This window comes from Chenopodium album, chromosome 3 (assembly GCF_948465745.1).
Source record: "Chenopodium album chromosome 3, dcCheAlbu1.1, whole genome shotgun sequence".
In the NCBI taxonomy this organism is placed as follows: domain Eukaryota; kingdom Viridiplantae; phylum Streptophyta; class Magnoliopsida; order Caryophyllales; family Amaranthaceae; genus Chenopodium; species Chenopodium album.
This window is the reverse complement of record NC_137836.1, coordinates 3,336,277-3,356,033: the sequence shown is the minus strand read 5'-3', so window position 1 is coordinate 3,356,033 and position 19,757 is coordinate 3,336,277. Positions and strand designations below refer to the sequence as shown.

Below are 19,757 nucleotides of genomic sequence, written 5' to 3'. Positions count from 1 at the left end.
ATAAAAGGTCGTGCCAAACGGAATCCCCGCTACCAAAAACATAACCACCAACATAGTAACCGATCCCTCCTGAAATTCATTTAGCTTTGATGAATTCATTTAAGAACTCGTAGTTTTGGAATCAACATGCCCAGGCATTGTAAGAAGATTTCAAGATTCGAGTAGATAAATATTATATTAGCAAACTTTGTCAAATAAATAGTTAAAATTCGAGCTGGAATCAATTTATATTCGAGTAGAACAATGAATATCCTCTCTTAAAAATTGATTCTTTATGACCTCCTTTTCTATTGAGCATTGTTCAAAGGTGTTTTCAATCTAACTCTGTAGTTAAAATTAATTTGTACATTAACACTAATTAACTTACACAACCAATGTCTTCTCCGCTGAGCTTCAAAATGCTGGCAATTGCTCCAAAAAAAGCCCCAACCCCAAAAACGAGCGAGCAGAGTTGAAAGTAGAGAGTGAAACGTTCCCTGTCAGTGAACGGAAGTGGCGGCGGCGACGGAGCCCGATTCTCTTCACCTCCGACATTGCCAAGTAGTATTATGTACTCCACTACTCCATACCTAATATATTTGAGTTATTTTGCCTAAGTCTTATGTTATTTTGCTTAAAACCTTGTGTTATTTTGCTAAAATAATATGTTATTTACTTTAACATCATGTATATATAAAAAAAACATACATATATTATAATTACATGTATTTATTTAAAAAATAACATATATATATATAAATTGAAATAATATGAGGTTCACATCAAAATAACATGAATTTTATAAATTTGGAGTACAGCAAAAGAATCAATGTTAAAAAAAAAACAACATACAAATTAAAATAACATATAATTATTTTAAAATAACATATATATAAATTGAAATAACAAGAAGTTCATATTAAAATAACCTAAATTTTATAAACCTGGAGTGCCGTGTGCATGATACTTCAGGAGTAGCATAGAATTTGCGGATTGATTATAGTAAGGAAAATATGTCAAATAACACCTTTTATAACCCCTTTGTTGTGAAAAAACAACTTATAATTTTTTTTTTTGTAAAAACACACCTAAAACCAGATTTTTTTTTTGCGAGAACACACCTTACGCTGGTTTTAGGCCATTGACTTTGGTTTAACGACGTTGACCCCCTCACGTGAGTGTCACGTGCTTTGAATACCCTGTTTCTGTCTCCTCACAGCCACCACAACCACAAACTAGCCAACCCTAGCCGCCAACACCACCGCCTAGCCACCACTAGAACCACCTCTTAGCCGCGGATTCCACCACCCAGCAACCTAGCGGCCATCACCCCCACGGCCCACCCAAATCACTCTAAACCTACCTAGAAAGTCCCCCTCCCCTTCTTCATCCATATAACAACTAGGCCATCCTCAGCTCCTCCAATGACGGCGCAACAATCCACGGCATAGAGTGACCACCTTAACCATCAAAAACAAGATTAAAGTCAGTAATTTGTGGATTTGATGTGGGTTTTTGTTGGGGATTCTTGCTTCATTGTTAGATCTAAGGAAAAGTTGTTGAAAATTGCAGATCTTAAGAAGGAGGGAGTGAAAATGGAGGAGAGAGAAAGATAGATGCGATTTTTTGGGTGGATTTTTTATTATTTGGGTGGGCGGTTATGGTGGCTAGTTGATTGGTGGTGGTGTCCACGGTTGAGAGGTGGTTCTAGTGGCGGCTAGGCGGTGGTGTCGGTGGCTAGGGTTTTCTAGGCTTGTGGTTGTGGTGGCTTGAGGAGAGAGACCCTCACGTGAGTCTCACGTGACGAGTCAACGCCGGTAAACCAAAGTCAATAGTCTAAAAACCGGGGAAGGTGTGTTCTCACAAAAAAAATCTAGTTTAGGTGTGTTTTAACAAAAAAAAATTTATAAGGTGTTTTTTGACAACAAAAGGGTTATAAAAGGTGTTATTTGACAAATTTTCCTAAAATGAAATAGGTTGGGAATAAATAGCATAGTTCCCGGTTCGACTCCTAGTTTCCTACCTAAACATTTTACTGCTTTTTTTTGTAAAAAAAAAATCTTGTTTTTGAACTTTAGTGATTTTTTTTTTTTTTTTTTTTGTTATTAATTTTTTAAAACAAAATCTAAGGGTTTTTATTATTTTTTTTTTTTTTAGAAACTAGAAAGACCAAAAAAGAAAATCTCGACACCTAGCCTTTCCATCCATCTAAACCTGGGAACCTTCACAATTCTTCAAGCATCTAACAAACCCACCAAAAAATGAAGTTCCCTGACTATACTAGCCGCATTGTCCTTGCTTGACCAAGAACCGTCCAGAACCAGACAGACAGCCAAAGGAGTAGAAGAAACTCCAGAGATCCAATGGGAAGAATCTCCAGAATGGGAAGAATCTCCAAAGATCCAATGGGAAGAACTAGGATGAGCAGGAAGATTCCGAATTATGTAGTGAGAGAAAATAGAAGACAGGAAATGTTGAGCCGACTTGCATTTGGAGTCCCAAAGTGGAGCGAGACTAAAAATATCCGCAGGGGACACACTCTGCTGACGGAATCTATAGTTATTGCTCGAGAGCCAAATTGCCCAAAGATAGTAAACAAGACCACTAAGTTATTCCAATCTTTAGAAGAGTGATAAACCGAAAATCCCGAAATTGTCTCCACCAACCATTAAAGAACAAAATCTAAGTTGCGTTTATAAAATTAGCAAAAGCAACAAACGCCTCCGGAGCGTCGAATAAGCTAACTAAAAGTACAAATATTAAATTAATATGAACATTAATTACACCGATCATATTTCCAAATTAATATTTCTTTAGGAAATATTTTAAATGCTTATTTAATGCCCCAAGGCTCAAGGGTATTCGTTAGAAAGATCCTTGCAAATTTTATACTACATAGTCAAGATTACGAAAAGTACTTAAATTTAGTATAGCAAGTGTCAATTTTTTAGCAGTTTGCAAATTTAAGAGTCGGGATTACAATGCAATAATGACATTTTTTAAAAAAAATAAAAATCAATCAATCAATCAATCAATCAAAGCCTTAATCCCAAAAGTGGGGTCGGCTAACATGAACCAAATTTGATTATTCCGTGTAGTCATCAACATAAATCTTTCTCCTCCATCCCTTACGATCCAAAACTTCATCCTCACGTAAATCCATGCACTTCATATCCTTCCTCACTCCTTCCAACCAAGTCATCTTTGGTCTCCCTCTTCCTCGTTTAATCCCTCCATGGTCCCACTCTTCCACTCTTCGCACCGGTGCACCCTCGGGTCTCCGTCTTACATGTCCAAACCAACGCAGACGATTTTCCCTTAATTTATCTACAATGCCCGCCACACCTACTTTCTTGCGAATAACCTCATTTCTGATTCTATCTCTTAAAGTGTTTCCACACATCCACCTTAACATGCGCATTTCCGTAACCTCCATCTTTTTAATATGCTCTTTCTTAAAAAACCAAAGAGGACTTATATTGTAAGAGGATGAAAAATAGCATCCTTGAAACCCAGGATATTAGACCAAAAGTGGGTACAAAAAAGGCAGCCACAAGGATAAGATGGAAAAAACTATCCTCAGGTACCCAGCATCAACCTGAACTAGAAGAAAGTAGAAAGCTGAAAATAAACAAACATAAACTAAGTAAACTAAATAATCTTTAAAGATAAATGGGTAGCCTAGCAGTGGCTTGGGAAGCAGAACTTCATAAGCTTCAGTTTCCATCAGTCATGGCCACAGGCCAGAGGGTCAATTCTTCAGTGTAGATCTGCGTCAGGCGGGAGAAGAGGCGTAATGGTAATGTCAGCAAGACCATGGGCAATTTTGTTTGCTGCCCTTTAAACATGAAGCACATTAACACTCCAATCTCTACGAAGCAATAGAGCAAGATCATTCACCAGAACAGCAAGTTGGTGGTCTAAGTAGTCCTGCGGGTTTTCAGTCATGTAGCGAATGGCTTCAGCATCTGTTTCGAGTTATAAGTACCTGATTCCTTTGTCCCATGCAGCAGTAAGCCCTTCTCGGATAGCTATTAGTTCAGTGGAGGCTGCCTCAAGAGCAATGATCTTCATAGTGTAACCAAATTGCCATTTACCTTGATGGCATTGAATGATACCCCCCTGCATCAGAATTTCCCAGACACCCACGAACCGTCAGTGTTAAGTTTGAAGTAACCCCTTTGAGGAGGAGACCAAACCCTTGATTTAGGGCCCTTGTTTGAATAGGGAGCATTGGAGATAACCTGAGAAATTGTTAGAATATAATATTAATTATATTCTATTTTATTGTATATATCTATTTATGCCATGTATTGAATGAAAGCAAGCAATTACAGCTAATCTACAGCTATCCTTCCTATTTACATGCACTAGATAAATACATGGCATAAATAGATATATACAATAAAATAGAATATAATTAATATTATATTCTAACAGAAATTACATGTATTTCAAAGTACCAAAAAGACATAATTTGAGTAAATATATGATCATAACAATAAACACTACTCACAAGTCACAAGGCAAATTGCTTGAGCAACTGACTTCAATGATATTAGTTTAAAGTCTGTACACTGGAAATCATAGTTTTTTAACATCTAGATTCTAATGTGAATGAGATTATCATAATTCGAAATTGAAGATCTAATCAAAGCTATAACAGGATGCAAGGAATCCAAAATAAATAAGAGGACCTTTTGCACATACACAAGGACACATTCTCATCACAAAACTTGACATGTTGCCGAGATACACTCAATTTCTAGTGTCCACGTCAAATCTAACGCGAGTCCAGTCACAGACCCTCTCCAAATGGCAATGACCCAACTCCTCTTCCTTTCGCTTGCATTAGGCTTTTCTTCTTTCCTCATCACCATAACGTTCAAAACTACTCCATTTACTTCTAGCGTCAAAGCAAGCAGGTGGCGGCGTGTTATCCTGAAAAACTCCATTATGACATCAAACAGAAACTCAGTCTTTTATCAATCATAAACTATTCATCAACACGTAGAATATATATCTTGATTCCTCATCCAAACAGACACCAAGATTAGTTGTTTTTCAGGTAACTTATTGAGCTGTCTATTCTTGTTTCAATTTGTGCCTAATATTTTTGGGATTGTTATACACCTCTCTCCTTCAAGACCCTGATAAAACAAACTCTACATTAGTGGAGGCGAAGCACACTCTCCTTAGAGAACCCATACTTCAATTAATAGGTTAGTTAAAAACCCAGTAAGCAATTTGGTTAGAGGAAATTTTGCTCTAAACACTTGCACAGGTCAAGAACAGAACCTATATTTGCTAAGACCAAACTTATTCTTCTAAATAGAACATACAATTGCACAATTCAAGCTTTTCCAGAATGCATTGACAGTAATGATAATCCAGCAAAAGAAGAATATTGGTAAATAGTCGACACACCCTCACTTGTTCCACATAAGGAACTGGAACTTTAAATTCGCCAACATTCATATCTCCAAGGGATCGAGATAGACAAAGGCCACCAGGCCAACACCTCAAAGGACCAATCTGTATCGGCATTGAACAACATGCTCCAATTAGTAACAAAATAGAAAGGAGAAAAAAAAAGTGGAGCTGAAGGCAAAATAATTAAAAATTATGCATAATGCATAAGGTAAAATCTGTTGCACATTATGCTCCAGATTTTAGTACTTCATCCACTTCACTGGAATTTAGTCTAAAGAAGAGGCATCCAAATAGGGGCCAATAAGCCTTAGGCATACATTCAGCATATATTAACTACAAAGTCCAGCCAAAATGATAAAAACCAATGGGGTAGACCAAACAATTGAATGTGCATTTTTTAAGGTCAGTTATAAAAGGATGTCGCCCATCCATTTATTCATTTTGTCTTCCCTAGGAAGACAGGATTATGAGCAGATGATATCCAGCACTTGTATCCCTTTATTACTGCAGATTTACATTTACTTTTTCATCCAATAAAATGTAGATAAACATTTTACAGGTAAAAGAAAAAATTAAGTGGGTACCTAACTAAGCACATAGATTCACTGATTCACTAACTCAAGCTCAGAAGTATCCCTACACTTCATTTTTTTCCATAGAAACCTATTTTGGACAAAACCTAGACACTAACATCTTATATAATAAGAAATCCTGGACACTAACATCTTATATTATAAGATAGGAATATGTTTTCACCAAATCTCTCCAAAATTTTAATGGTATATATGTATCAATCTATCCAAAACTCTTCATATCATACTTTTCAAAATCTAAAATACCTATAGCAAATAAAAAATATAAAAAAATATATATAAAAAAAAAAAAAAAAGACAATGGCTCTGCCAAATTATTTTTTATGTTTATTTGGATTGTCAATATACCAACTACCAAGTGCATCAACACGAACATACCCAAACAAACAAATAAAAAACTATTAACCTCGAATACATATACCAGACATTTCAAATAAGTCTTGAGTTCTTGATACATAAGGCTACAAGATGGATTACAGTGAATAAAGAATCATTTAAAAAACTATATCAATTCAAGCAAGAAGATACAGTGAATGACCTGCAAAATCAAAAGAGAGAAGAATAGGTTTCCAGGAGAAAAATAAATTTAAAAAAAAAAAAAGCTACCTCTGTTCCACCACCAGTATTAAGCCGACCAACTTCACCTCCACAGGCTGTAACACGATCTCTCCTGATTAATAGTTAATTGAAATGTTAGCCTTAACAACAGTAGTACACAATTAAGGTGACTAATAGAACTATGTTGTGCCTGCAACTTACTCTTCCTCATTGCTCTCAAGCCTGTGATCAGCAGATAAACAAATTATATCACCCTCAGCAGATTCAAGAATACAACGTAACAACAAACAGCTCCTGCTCCATAATATATTCAATTAACAAAGAGAATGCACCACTAAATTGGAAACTCTCTGTGCATCCCGCATGTAGGTAAACAACAGCCTCATAGAGGTGTTCTGAATCTTCTGATATGTTATATCTACATATATTTGAACAAAACTATCAGATAACTACTTAGCTAGCTAGCAATAGAAGGGAATAATAATTTATAATTAAATTAATAAAGCACTGACACTCATTTGTCCCTGAAAAAAGGCCATAATGGCCCTCAATCTGTTTGGATTGCGCCAAAAATAATTCATCTAATCTGTTCAAAATTTGAACATTCTTGTAGGACAAAACCCTAACAAATAATTTCAAGGAAGATTACCCAGTGGCATAGCAGAGAAAAAACAAAAGTTTTTACTGTGTTATTGTATTTTGTTTTTTAACAAAAATTTTAAGCAAAATTATGGTACTAATAATTTTAAGCAGTGTTAAGCCACATGATTGGAGGAAAAGCACGTTAAAACCAATATGTAAGAACAAAGGTTATGCTCAAGATGGCTCAAACTATCAAGGAATAAAGCTCATGAGTCACACCATGAAACTATGGAAGAGAGTGATAGACTTTAAATTGAGGACATGTACGAGGATCTCACATAACCAAAATGGGTTTATGACGGGGCGGTCTACCATGGAAGTAGTACATTTGATAAGGCAAATAATGAAGTATTATAGGGCGAGGGAAAAGGGTTCACATGCTTATCATTAACTTGGAGAAGGCTTATAACAAGGTGCCAAGAGAAGTGTTTGGGTGGCCTGGTGGGCAATGACTAAGAAGAGTATTCCTCGAATAAATTCCAGGTTCCAAATTAATATATTATGCAGCAGTAAGTAGTTGTCTAACGAGTATTAAACCCCAATGCACATAATCAACTTGCAAAGACACCAAACCTTGTGAAGAACCAACAATCAAACTACAATGTTAAACCCCAAAACCTCTACAAACTGAATTTCAAAGCAACAACCTCAGATTATCATCAACACCCAAGAAGAGCATAACAAATAGAAAATAAACTGAAGGTCACAATGCACTAAACATTAAATAACTATGTAAACACATTATTGTACAATGTTAGAATTGCTGAGTTCTGATATACAAGAAGTTGAGATCTGGTAAATCAATTTGTACAGGGTATTAGCTTGTGAAACAAACCAAAAACAAAGATTTGATTAATCAAACAAGATATGGTAAACTAATTGCAAACCCCAGATGCTCAAATCCGTAAAATTCTGTTGTTAGTTATATAAATATAAAGCAAAATATTGGAGAAAAAAAGTTATAAAGTAAGAAAATTTGACACTAGAGTAAGAATAATAACAAAAATGAATGAAACCCAAAAATAACCAGAAAAAAGAAGAAGATGGATAAATAGAGCTTGGTTATACCCAATAATTCATGTTTTTGTTGTCCCTCATCACTCTCCCTACTCCCCTTACTATAAAGTTTCAGGAATTCTCTTGCAACTTTGATCCCAAATCCAGATTTTAATAATTTCTTTTTTTCTTCAATTTGAAGAAACCCACCTCAATTTTTCTTATACTCCACAAGAATGATGTACATGGAGATTATATATTCACCCACCTCAAAATTTCTTATACTCCACAAGAATGATGCACAATTGTACATGGAGATTATATACTGAACAAGAGGATTGAAAACATGGGACTGTTGTTCTCTTGCATAACTTCCATTTCTGAATTATATATTTACAATTAAATAGATTAATTAACTATTAAACATCCTTCAATTTCACACTTTCATCAATTCAGATTGGACACTGTTGTTCCCTTGCATGTGCCCCTCAAATTAATTTTCCCACCTCCCCTTTCAATTATTTTGGACACTTTTAAATATTCTGTAAAGTTTCCAGCGTTAATAATAACTGTAAAAGAAGCTGATTAAGTAATTGTACTATTCGAAGTCTAATAATGTCGTATAAACTAAAATTCGGTGCGGCAAACTTCTGGAAAATTTGCACAGAAATTACATAAAAATAAAAAAATAAAATAAAATCATACCCACACTATGACCCTCCGTCTCTCGTCGCTGACAACAGCCGCTCACCAGAGGCGGAGCAACCAAGCGAATTGCCCATCAATTCAACATCATACTCACATCATACTTTAATGTAGCTTCTGCACTTTCGATTGTGACTTTGTCATTGGTGGAATCATGATTTGGGAGACCAATCAAGCTTCGGAAAAGGATATATAAGCTGCACAACATCAAAAAAAATTGTAATTAAGCATCATAAAAAAAATTACTCCGTATATAAAGAAAGTGATGGAATTATTCAATGGAGTGAAATATTTTACTCATACTCTTCATTTCACCTCAAGTACCCATGTCAGACCCTTGACACTCGGACATGAGTAGGACACTTAGACACTTCATTTTAGTTCAAAATCATGGATAGATTCCACAAAATAGCCAAGTTCGACACTTGGACACATTATCATAGCGAGCATATATATTCGCAAACTCTTTTGGATTTACATATGAACCTAGTCATTTCATCTCCTGCCATGCCAAAAAAGTAAAGAGTAAGATCTATGGAGACAAATTCAAAAGGAACGAACATCTTGTAAGCAATTTAAGGCCACTTGACATTGTCCACATCAATTAAAGATCTAACTTGGTATGGCATACCAGTGATATCACAGCATATTGGCATGTTATGGAATCCAAGATTATAAGTGAGAAACCCATGTGAAATTGACTAAGTGACTAACTACTAGCACATCATACAGCTTCAAGAAAAGCAGTGTCTTTTAATGTCAGAAAATATCAAAAACATTCTGAACTTCATTCAGCAGTCCAAGTTGCTCGAATTACCCCTTTCTTACCCTCTAAAGTCTAAACAGCACGAATCTGACTGAAAACAGACACAAAAACAACCTTCATAAAGAAGTCCAAGTTGCTCAAAATATCAGGAAACGTGCAGAAAGAACAAAACACTTGAGGGGTCAAACTTATTAAAATCATGATTTTCTGTTTGGTATCACAGCCATTTTCTGTTTTTTGGTTTTTTCTTTTTCAAAATCACACTTTCTCCGTTTCTTTATAGTTGCAGCACTTCCCTAAAATGGAAATGTCACAATAGTTGCAACACACTATAATTGGAAAGTATTTTATGTCAAAAGTTGTACTATTATCCTTATTTTAATCTCATGGCCCACTAAATTATACTCTTTAACAATCTCTCTCCTCCATTTTAAGTGTTTTAAATTACATGAGACCTACTTTTCTTAAATACGGTGAAAAAGGGTGTGTTGCAAGTAATAAGAAACGGAGAAAGTATAATATATGTCATATAATGAATCAAAAATCGGTCAACTTATTAAAATCGCGATAATTTTGAAAACTGACAACAGACGAGTGGAAACACCTTTTACTTGTCCTGTTTTGGGTTTTTGTTTTCAAAAAATTAGAAAACTGAAAACAAAAAACAATGCCAAACAAACAAGAATAGTCGATTTTGTTTATTGACATCAAACTGAACTAAAACATACTTCGTATATATTTAGAAAAGGATTTCTAGGTTTGAAATGTAATTGAAATATAAAAAAGAACTTGATTTGAAGCAACTTGCATGATTTGCTTGGAAGATATAAGAAATTAACTTCAAAGTTGTGCGTTTTTCAATTGATTTTATCTTTCACTACCAGTTCCTCATATGCATAGACGGAGGGGTTGATACTTATAGTACAGAGATTCAATATCATAGTTCTTGGTGTTGGGATAATGAAGAGTTTTAAAAATTATTTTTAAAAAAATTATAATGAATCAAGCTAACACACCGCCTGTTCTTTACACTTGCAGCAGGAGGCAGAACAAAAGGGGTAGGCTAAAACACCACAACAAGGGGAAGCCCAACCTTAAAGCTGCAGTAGCTGCTATTTTGGCTCATTAGCTGCCATATTCATATATATAGGAGGAGGGTAGTAGAGAGAAAATCCATACAGAATTTGTAATTGGGGAAACCTTAGAGAGTTATGGCCTAAAGCCATCGTTGGATGATTGAATCTTTCAACTTATATCAATCAAATTGTCTAACTTTATCAATTTCCTGCATTTATTCATAGTCATACCTGGAAGGGATTAGTCTATTAAAAAAATATTTATTTTTAATTACATAAATATGAAAGCACTTTTGAAAATAAAATTAATTGTATAGCTTTTGTGAATATGTTTTAAGAAAATACGGCATATAAGTGATCAAATTTAAATTTCAAAACCAAAACATACTGCTCATCTTGTAAAAGAATGGAAGGAGTATGTACTTGGAGACTTGGAGTATATGACTCTTCACTAGTTATTTTCAGGTAGTACATAATTGATCATACAAAAATTTGGGATCACCTTATTAGCTGTTTCGGAGTATTCGGATACTTGAGCTCAGGTAGTTCTCACAATCCATGGATTCATGTAGATCTGCATAACACTTTATAAATACTCAACACCAATTAGCAATCACCAAAAAGTCTAAGGGTGTGAGGTGTCTGATCAAGATAAGCAATTTCATGAATTCTACAGTTCAGATTGTTACCCGAAAGGATCTTGAGCAAGGATAAGCCCATTGCTACAAATTTGATCTAACAACTTCTACCAATGTTCACCAGTGGAGTGAGAAATGCAACGTTGAAGAACACAACGCCCAAGCCAATGAGTAGCAATCTCAACACAGAACTTTGCAGCCGCGTTTAAGATGAACTGCCACGTAAAAATAATGTAATATGGTGAAATAAGTGCAGTAAGACTAAAAGAGTCATATAGCTAGTCCAAAAAATTTAATTCTTTTCATTGTATCAAGTAAAGAAGAACTCAATATCACACACTAACAAAAGGCGGACATACTAATCAGACATATAATTGATATTAATGACATCAGCTACGAATGGGTAATTGAAAGCACTTTTTAATGACTAAGATTGTGTAAAAGAAAAGCTTCATCAAAAAAAAAAAAACATGCACACCAACTAATGATGTCAAATTGAAGCAGAAACTAAGATGAGAAGTTAATTTAGTCAATCTTCTCTTCGTCATAACAGCCTCATTTAACTGATATATCAAATTGCAGTATTCATTACTGTCTACCACGTTAACAATGCAAATACTTAATCTACATGAAAATCTTATCAAACAACCCATTCTATACATCAGCTACAATGAAAACAAGGAACAGTTGTAACAATCTCCTAGCAATTGTAAGAGTTAATACTTGCTCATTGACATGAAAATAATTAGGCAAAAATAATAATAACTACAATGCAAAAGATGTGCATAAATTCTGTGAGTAAACAAATATCTTTCATGAATAATGTACATGTTATCCGCAACTGATTTGAGGAATCAGCTAAATAAGAGTAAGAATTGCTTCACTCACTTTTGAGGAGAATATAATCTATTTTAGTCACCTAGGCAATCTCAAGTATTGTTTGATGACCAATACCTTATTAACATCACTGCTAAGGCATTGAAAGCAACACTGGAAAACATGATTCCCATTCAGATCTTTTATAAGATCAAGAAATACTGATTCAAGAGCTCAAATCACCATTGAAATCTACTTCCTTGATTTGAGGCTCTCGATCAATTTCTGCACCACTCATGACCTTAAAAAAATTTTTAAAAATAATTAATTAAAAAAAAAAAAAAAAAAAAAAAAAAAAAAAAAAAAAAAAACTCCTCATTAATGGAAATCATTGGCAAAACTATATAAATAAGGCTAACAAGGAATAATCAATTCATTATGTTGAATAACAATTCCCATGTGTATTTAAGGAAATTTTGACAAGCTCTCCATGGTTTTTGGTCACCACATGTACAATCCTCATTCTTTGTTCAAAACTGCAGACATCTGTATGAGACAATTTCCAAAGACATTCATCATCATCAGCTCAACAACATGGTTAGAGTAACAGAAAAAGGGAAAAAAATGAACCCAAAGTCCAGTACGGCTGACAAAATAATCTTCAAACAACTCTTCAGAGATTATTTTTAGCCCAAATCAAGACTTGAGAGTGTCAAAACCTTAATTAAACATTGTAAAATCCAAGTTCTTAATAAAACAACCATCTCAAATCTCAATTAACCGTCATTGTAGTAGAAGCCCCTGACCAAGACCACTATTCAACCATATATTCTAGCACAAGAACAACTAAGTCATTCATGAGAGTGTCCTTGAAACCACCATGTATTGCTTTACAGATTGCAGTTCGACACAGCTCAGTGATATGAAGTGTAAGTCTCTTCCTGATAACAGAAAAGATCAATGCAATCAATAAGATATATATATTAAAAAAAAAATTAAAAAAACATTTGACCTTTAATTATCAGTGCTACTGATGAATATGTGGAGGCCCCTGATTTTTTTTTTTTACTCCCCTACCCAACCTACCTTTTTGTATCATTCTCTACATCTCTTCAGGTTGAACTATCAAAACATATTAACGTTGAGCTATCAGCAAACTGACGTCACAAACACCATTCTTCATGACACATTCAGATCATCCCCTCCCCCCTACCCCAGCCCATGATTCAATAATGGTTTGGCCATGTTATAATTAGGTACTCAAACTTTTAAAAGCCTTTCATCTTCCCCCATCACAAATCCAATTTATGCAATTATAGGTCCCAAACGATCTTATATCAAACACCAAAATATGAGTTAATGAAATAATGTTAATATCTGCATAAATGGGAACAAATAATCCTTGGTCAGCCAACAAAACAACAATGGCAAACTTAACTTTAGCAATCTAAATCACAAACCTGAAGGTAAAAAAAAAAAAAGAGGGGGAGGGGGGGGGGGGGGGGGGAAGTCAATTTCAAAAACAAAAGATAAGAGAATGCTAGAGATCAGCCCAGTCCCAAGGTCCGGTTTACATATGCAAGAAGGAAGCCCAAGCAAGGAGCTGTTAGAAGAGAGTGAGCTGGTTTTGGGTGAGCTGGAAGTTAGTTACAGGGAGGGGTAAATCAGTAATTAAGAAATAAGTTTGTTAGTCCTTGTTTTGTGTGCTGAGTTTGTTATGGCAGCTTGTTAGTTATCTTTGGTTATTTAAGGGAATAATTGTAGAGGGAATGTATCTAGAAATCATTTGTGGAATTCATTCCTTGGGAGAGCATCCTTTCCTCTCAAAAGAAAGGAGTTGTATTGTAGTTACTCTGACTTGCAATACAATCTATCTGGTTCTAGCTAATTTTCTCTCTAATTTGCTTACTTGCTCTGTTTTTCTGACCCAATTCCTAGCAGAGAAAGCAGAAAAATTATGACTAGATCGAGGGATAATAATTACATTAAAAATAAGATTAAGTTGAGTTGCTTACCTTAGTGTGATAGACACTACTTGACTAGAATTCTCTCTGCCCTACTTGATTCCTAACTACTTTATATCCTCTTTGAAATGTTTTAATTTTTCATAATTGTAGTTATAGAACAGTTCCTTGCACAATCACAATATAAAATGAAACTAAATACTATTGACACCACCATATTTCAATGCACTAAAATCCCACAAAACAATAACAATTGTACAACTCACTTGAATTCATTATCAACAAGGCAAAAAGACACAGAGATCATCATTATCATTATCAATAACTTGATGATGTCATTTCTTCATCTAAAGTTGAACTAACAGCTTATTATCAGTTATTCCGTTGTTCTAGCCCATAGCACAATTCACTCTTACAACAAAGCTGAATAAATAAAGACAAATTTTAACAATACCATGCATAATCAGCTTGTTCAATCTTCCACCTTCAATTCACCCTCACCTTCAATTCCCAAGACTGCTGGTCAGCTTCAGCTAAACCCTGCCTCGTTTTTTCCATCACATTACTGAACCCCAAAATCTTAGGCATAACGTTGCACCTAACCCTGGAAATCTCACCTGAACAAACTAAACAAATTTAAATAAAATTAACAAAGGTTTTTTAAAAGGTAATTAGAAAAGATAAATTCAAAAATAAAAAATAAATAAATAAATAAACTAGAAAGATCAGTATAAAGATTATAAACCTCATTTGACCCAACCGATCTGTTTGACAGAACAGACATAAACAGTATGCTATAAAAACATTATTCCTTAAAATATACAGTATATATCACCATAATTGTGTCTGTACCAAAATACTTCCTCCACTGGATCATGTCAGCCCACAATTGCTTTGAATTTTCAGACCTTCGAGCCTTCAAGAATATGTCAAATATTACTTTATTAGTAAATAAAATTACAAATAAGAAAGTTTTAACTTTTAAACAATTTCCTGAACTCAAAATACAATAGTTGGCTCTACTTCAGCAAAATGCATAACAGCAGCAAATCATGAATTCATGGATGGATGACAAACTGGACTCTGGTAATTTTTTTCATAACTGAGGGTTCTTACAAAGATCCTCTAATTTCAGTTCTCAACACATGCAACACATCACTAATCACATTTCCCATCTCCTATTCCCCCACAAGAATACAAGCTCAGTATCTCCATAGTATATACAGTAGTTAGGAATCCAACAGAGGCACAAAAAGAGAGGGATAGAACTTACACACGGGCCTTCCCGTTAGAACTTACACGTGGGCCTTCCTGTTATGATTGTTCTAGCTTTCACTTACACAAAAGTAGAATACAGCCAGATGATGCTAATCAATGAGCTTATCCAGAAAATAACAAGTAGCAAAACAAGGAATTGATGAATATCAATCAAGTCCCTGTAGTCAGCATATTCCATCAGATAAACCCCGCCTCACCGGTGACCACACTACACACCCAGATCAAACACAACTAAGCAGAAATTATTAAAGAGACGCGATATCTCAAGGAAACCAAACCACAGTTTGTAAAGCTAGTGAATTACTATTACATGTTACATAAGAAGGATAAGTCTTAAATGATGGCTCAAATCATCTACGTTAAGCAAAACCAGTGAATACGAAACCGATAAGTCCTCGTGTTTTATGCATAATTCAAGCTCGAGTAAAACTAGCGATGTGTCTAACGGCCAAACCTAATTCATTGGAATCAAAACATAACCAGTAAATATTGCAGGGTCAAAAGTACTTTACCAAATTCTCACTGTTAATAGTTCATCAGTTAATGGTAACCCTAACACCAAACTAACAAAATTGGGAAAGCAAAATCCTATTAACAAAATTAGCAAGAGGTTGTTGATCAATAATTAGCAGAATTAGATTTAATTTCACTTGGATCAACTCATACACAAACAACAAACTAACAAAATTCCAATTTGAATCACCAAATTAAAAACCTAATCTTCAACTCTCGTACCTTAGTATGGTCCAAAAACGACAATCCAAATTCGCCGAATGCAATTTTTCATCTCTTCAAATTCTCTCCTTCTTCGCATCCAAAATCAATTTCCTTCATCAATTCGCGGCAAATTTACAAATTCATATCGAATTGGTTTTTAGAATTTGGATCTATAATAAGATGGACAGCTTCAAGATTTTTTTTGACTTGAAGTCGGTCCAGGCTCAGCCCAAATTTCTTAAATTTTTTCGCGAGCTTGGTCATATTCATTTTTATGATTTTTAATCAATTTTTGGCCTAAAACTTGGTCCGGCACTCCGGCCTGAGCATGCGGCTTATTTTACTAGCAAGTGTTGGAAGTTCTTGAAGTAAAACCAAGAAAGTACGGTGTTTATTCTTTTGACTGTTGAGATTTAATGGCTATTGGAATCCCTTAATTTTAGCTTCCTCTTATTGCTAATTTAATGGGCATTATTGCTGATTAATGTTGTTACTTAAAGACTAGCCGTTACCCTTTTAATGTTGATTAAAGCTAGCTCTTATTGGGGATTAATGGGTGGATGTTACACCACTTGATTGATGACCATTTCCCCTTAATTGCTGGTTGTTTTTACTCCCTCCATTGCCTTATAAATCAACATTATTCACCTCCGAAAGATATGAGAACAAAACCATCCATCTTTAACTTCTTACCTTCTCTTAAAATATATCCCTTCGGTTTTTGGGCAAGTATTCTGAATTCCAGTCGGGTTTGTGAGTGCACACAAATTCCGGCGCCATGCTTATCCTGGAGGGCGACCGCTTGATGTCTACTGCACCGGGGTAGCGCGGAATCGTCTTTTAGGTCAGTGGTTTACCACGACGCGGCAATTGTCAATTGGTCTACACAACATTGAGATAAGTACTTTCGTTTAATTTGCTTAACTACTAATAATCTAAAAGACGATCAATTGCTTCTACTTCTAGATATTTGATTCTAGCTTGATATGTCATATTAAGTCTCTTATTATAAAAGAGTTGTGAATGTTGACATATTAATTAGGATATGCTTTTGTCTAGAGCAATTTTGACGCATGTTGTTAGACTAATGACGAAAATAATTTCGTTAATTAAATTAAATGAGTTACTGTTTTTCATATTCCCGTAGGATTTTGTAAGATTTGTAACCTCTAAGGGCCTGTTCTCTTACGTTGAAATTCAGTTCAGTTCAGTTCAGTTCAGCTGAGTTCAGTTCAGTTCAGTTCAGTTCAGTTCAGTTCAGCTCAGTTCAGTTCAGTTCAGTTCAGTTCAGTTCAGCTCCTAATTTCCTTCTCTTATAAAATATTCATTTCAGTTCAGTTCAGTTCAGTTCAGTTCAGCTGAGTTCAGTTCAGTTCAGTTCAGTTCAGTTCAGCTGAGTTCAGTTCGGTTCAGTTCAGTTCAGCTGAGTTCAGTCAATGAGAACATGCCCTAATTTGGTTTGATTTTGTTTTCATACGGTGGAAATGGTTAAATAAACTTTGGTTTATTTGCACATAGGTTTGTGTTCGTATGATGTGTTGAGTTGATTTTCCTCACTGATTATTTAGTGGGTTCATCATATTTTTTTAATTTGGTATTTTATATAGTGTGTATTCTATATGTTAGTTGTTGATTGCATGTGATAGTATGCAAATATGGATTCTGTATTGTTTGTTGAGTGCTCTAGCTTAGCTCCCTCTATGCTTTTTATGAATGTCTAACCTCATTGATTTAAAAGACCATTATTTGACTTCCAGTTTTTTTTAACTTTGATATGTCAAATTTAGATAATGTATGGAGTATGTCATTCTTGTAGCTATCATGATTTACTATGTATTAAGCAAATTACGGATTGTGAGCTTGTGATAGTATTGCTTATACTCATGAGTTATTTTCACGCTATGTATGATTATTTATATAAATGCAATTGTGAGAATTAATTGAGGAATTAATTATGCATATAGTGTATGCTTGATGGATGATGAATATTACTTTTGGTCAACTATTTTCTATATTACAGCCTTAGTTATTGTGACTAAGTAAATGTTGTATGGGGAGTTTTTAATTTGGAGAGTTAGCTTGAATCATGGGAGCACATTAATAACCTTTTAATTGGTGATTGATTTTATTTCTTAAATGGTTGAGTTATTACTTTATGTTATGTATAAGATTGAACCTAGCATTTTGCAATAATTTGAAATGAATCGTTTGGTACATATTACTAATATAGTGATATGAGTTACTTTATTTTTAATTGGCCAATGATATTATATTGTTGAATACAAGTATATGCTTTTGTAGTTTTTGACAAAGAATGTTGAATGTTGAATTTGTCAATTAAATGTTTGTTGAAATGAGCATGACATTCCATATGTTTAGTTACCTTTAATTTGTTGATTCTACATTTTGTGGGTTAACTTGTTGTTCCGTAAGATGTTTTGAGCAATATTGTTTAACATGTTTTTGAGGTACATGTATATATGTACTCCAATTAAAGTACTACTTTTATCATGATTCATGTATGTGTTGAGTATGGAGTTGAGATGTATTATGTCAATTGCTTGAATCCATGATATACAATACTCATATTGAGAAGCTTTGTTCATAACTCGATTGATTCCATTACTTTATTTTTGGTACTTCATTAACATGTGTAAAATTTATAATTCTCAAACTTGTTGAGTTTTGTGAAGGAAAAATCATGTGATAATTTTTCTGTAAGAATATTATATGACTTTCTCTTTGGAGGATTTCGAGTAAAGTATTTTGGAAATTAGACTATAATGTTTTTCCAATTTTTATGATGGTTTGTTGTTACCGCCTACGACTCTTTATTCCCCTGTCCACCTTATCTGTTATTACACCAAAGTTCTATGACATAGTTATGAGTTTTTTTTTTTCTCAATCATGTATTTGACTATGCTTTATTTGTGAGATTTTGACCTTATGCTTTCATGTGGGGGTTCAGGTTTTATAAAATTATGTGATTTTTTTTTTTTTATAAATAATTTATGTTATTAAAGACCCCATATGAATTTTGGAGGGAGTTTCATTCATTGAGAATATAGGTTTTAGGCGTACTACTAAGGGCTTTGATCTGAACCAGACTTTGTTGTCCAATGTGGGGGATGTAATAAAGAATTAGTGTTGGACTCAAAGTCTTGGCTCATTTTTTGATTAGTAATTGCATTAGTTTATGACTTTGTAGGCGAGACTTAGAGTAACTTTATCCTGAGCCTGATTGATCCTTTATATGGATAAATTGTCTTTGAGCATATTTGTGTGTTACTACTTTGTTTCAAGTGGTTGGATATTCACATTGGGAAACTAAGTATTTCTTTCTTCTTTTGTTAGTGGTGGATATTTGAATATAGTAGTAATGAGAGGCATTAATGTTAGAGTTTTCTATTATTTAATGCAAAGCCTTAAAGTGATTAATTGTGCTAAAGACGGTTTTTGATGGTGTTTGCCTTACAAGTTTGTTTTGGTATCTTTATGTCTTTAGAGTATCAACTTTAAACTAGTGAAATGTCATGAGTGATTGTTTCCGTGGAAGAAGTCGTTGACCATGAGTTAGGTTATGTCTAACTATGTGT

The 19,757-nt window shown here is 34.3% G+C and overlaps 1 long non-coding RNA gene across 15 annotated transcripts; it reads right to left on the bottom strand.

Moving 5' to 3' along the window:
* Nucleotides 1-2,884: 2,884 nt before the first annotated feature.
* Nucleotides 2,885-16,383, bottom strand: LOC145623719 (uncharacterized). Of its 15 annotated transcripts, none has more exons than XR_014110195.1 (12): nt 16,180-16,383; nt 15,440-15,652; nt 15,019-15,082; nt 14,621-14,792; nt 11,438-11,601; nt 11,251-11,332; nt 9,210-9,408; nt 8,907-9,103; nt 6,765-6,981; nt 6,612-6,675; nt 5,407-5,514; nt 4,302-4,920 (listed from the first exon to the last, which is right to left on the bottom strand). It is a non-coding gene; the product is annotated as an uncharacterized LOC145623719 (long non-coding RNA). The 15 variants fall into 15 exon arrangements; XR_014110198.1 differs by having other exon boundaries at nt 15,440-15,602; XR_014110193.1 differs by lacking the exons at nt 5,407-5,514; nt 16,180-16,383 and adding an exon at nt 2,885-4,223 and having other exon boundaries at nt 4,690-4,920; nt 15,440-16,136.
* Nucleotides 16,384-19,757: the final 3,374 nt, after the last annotated feature.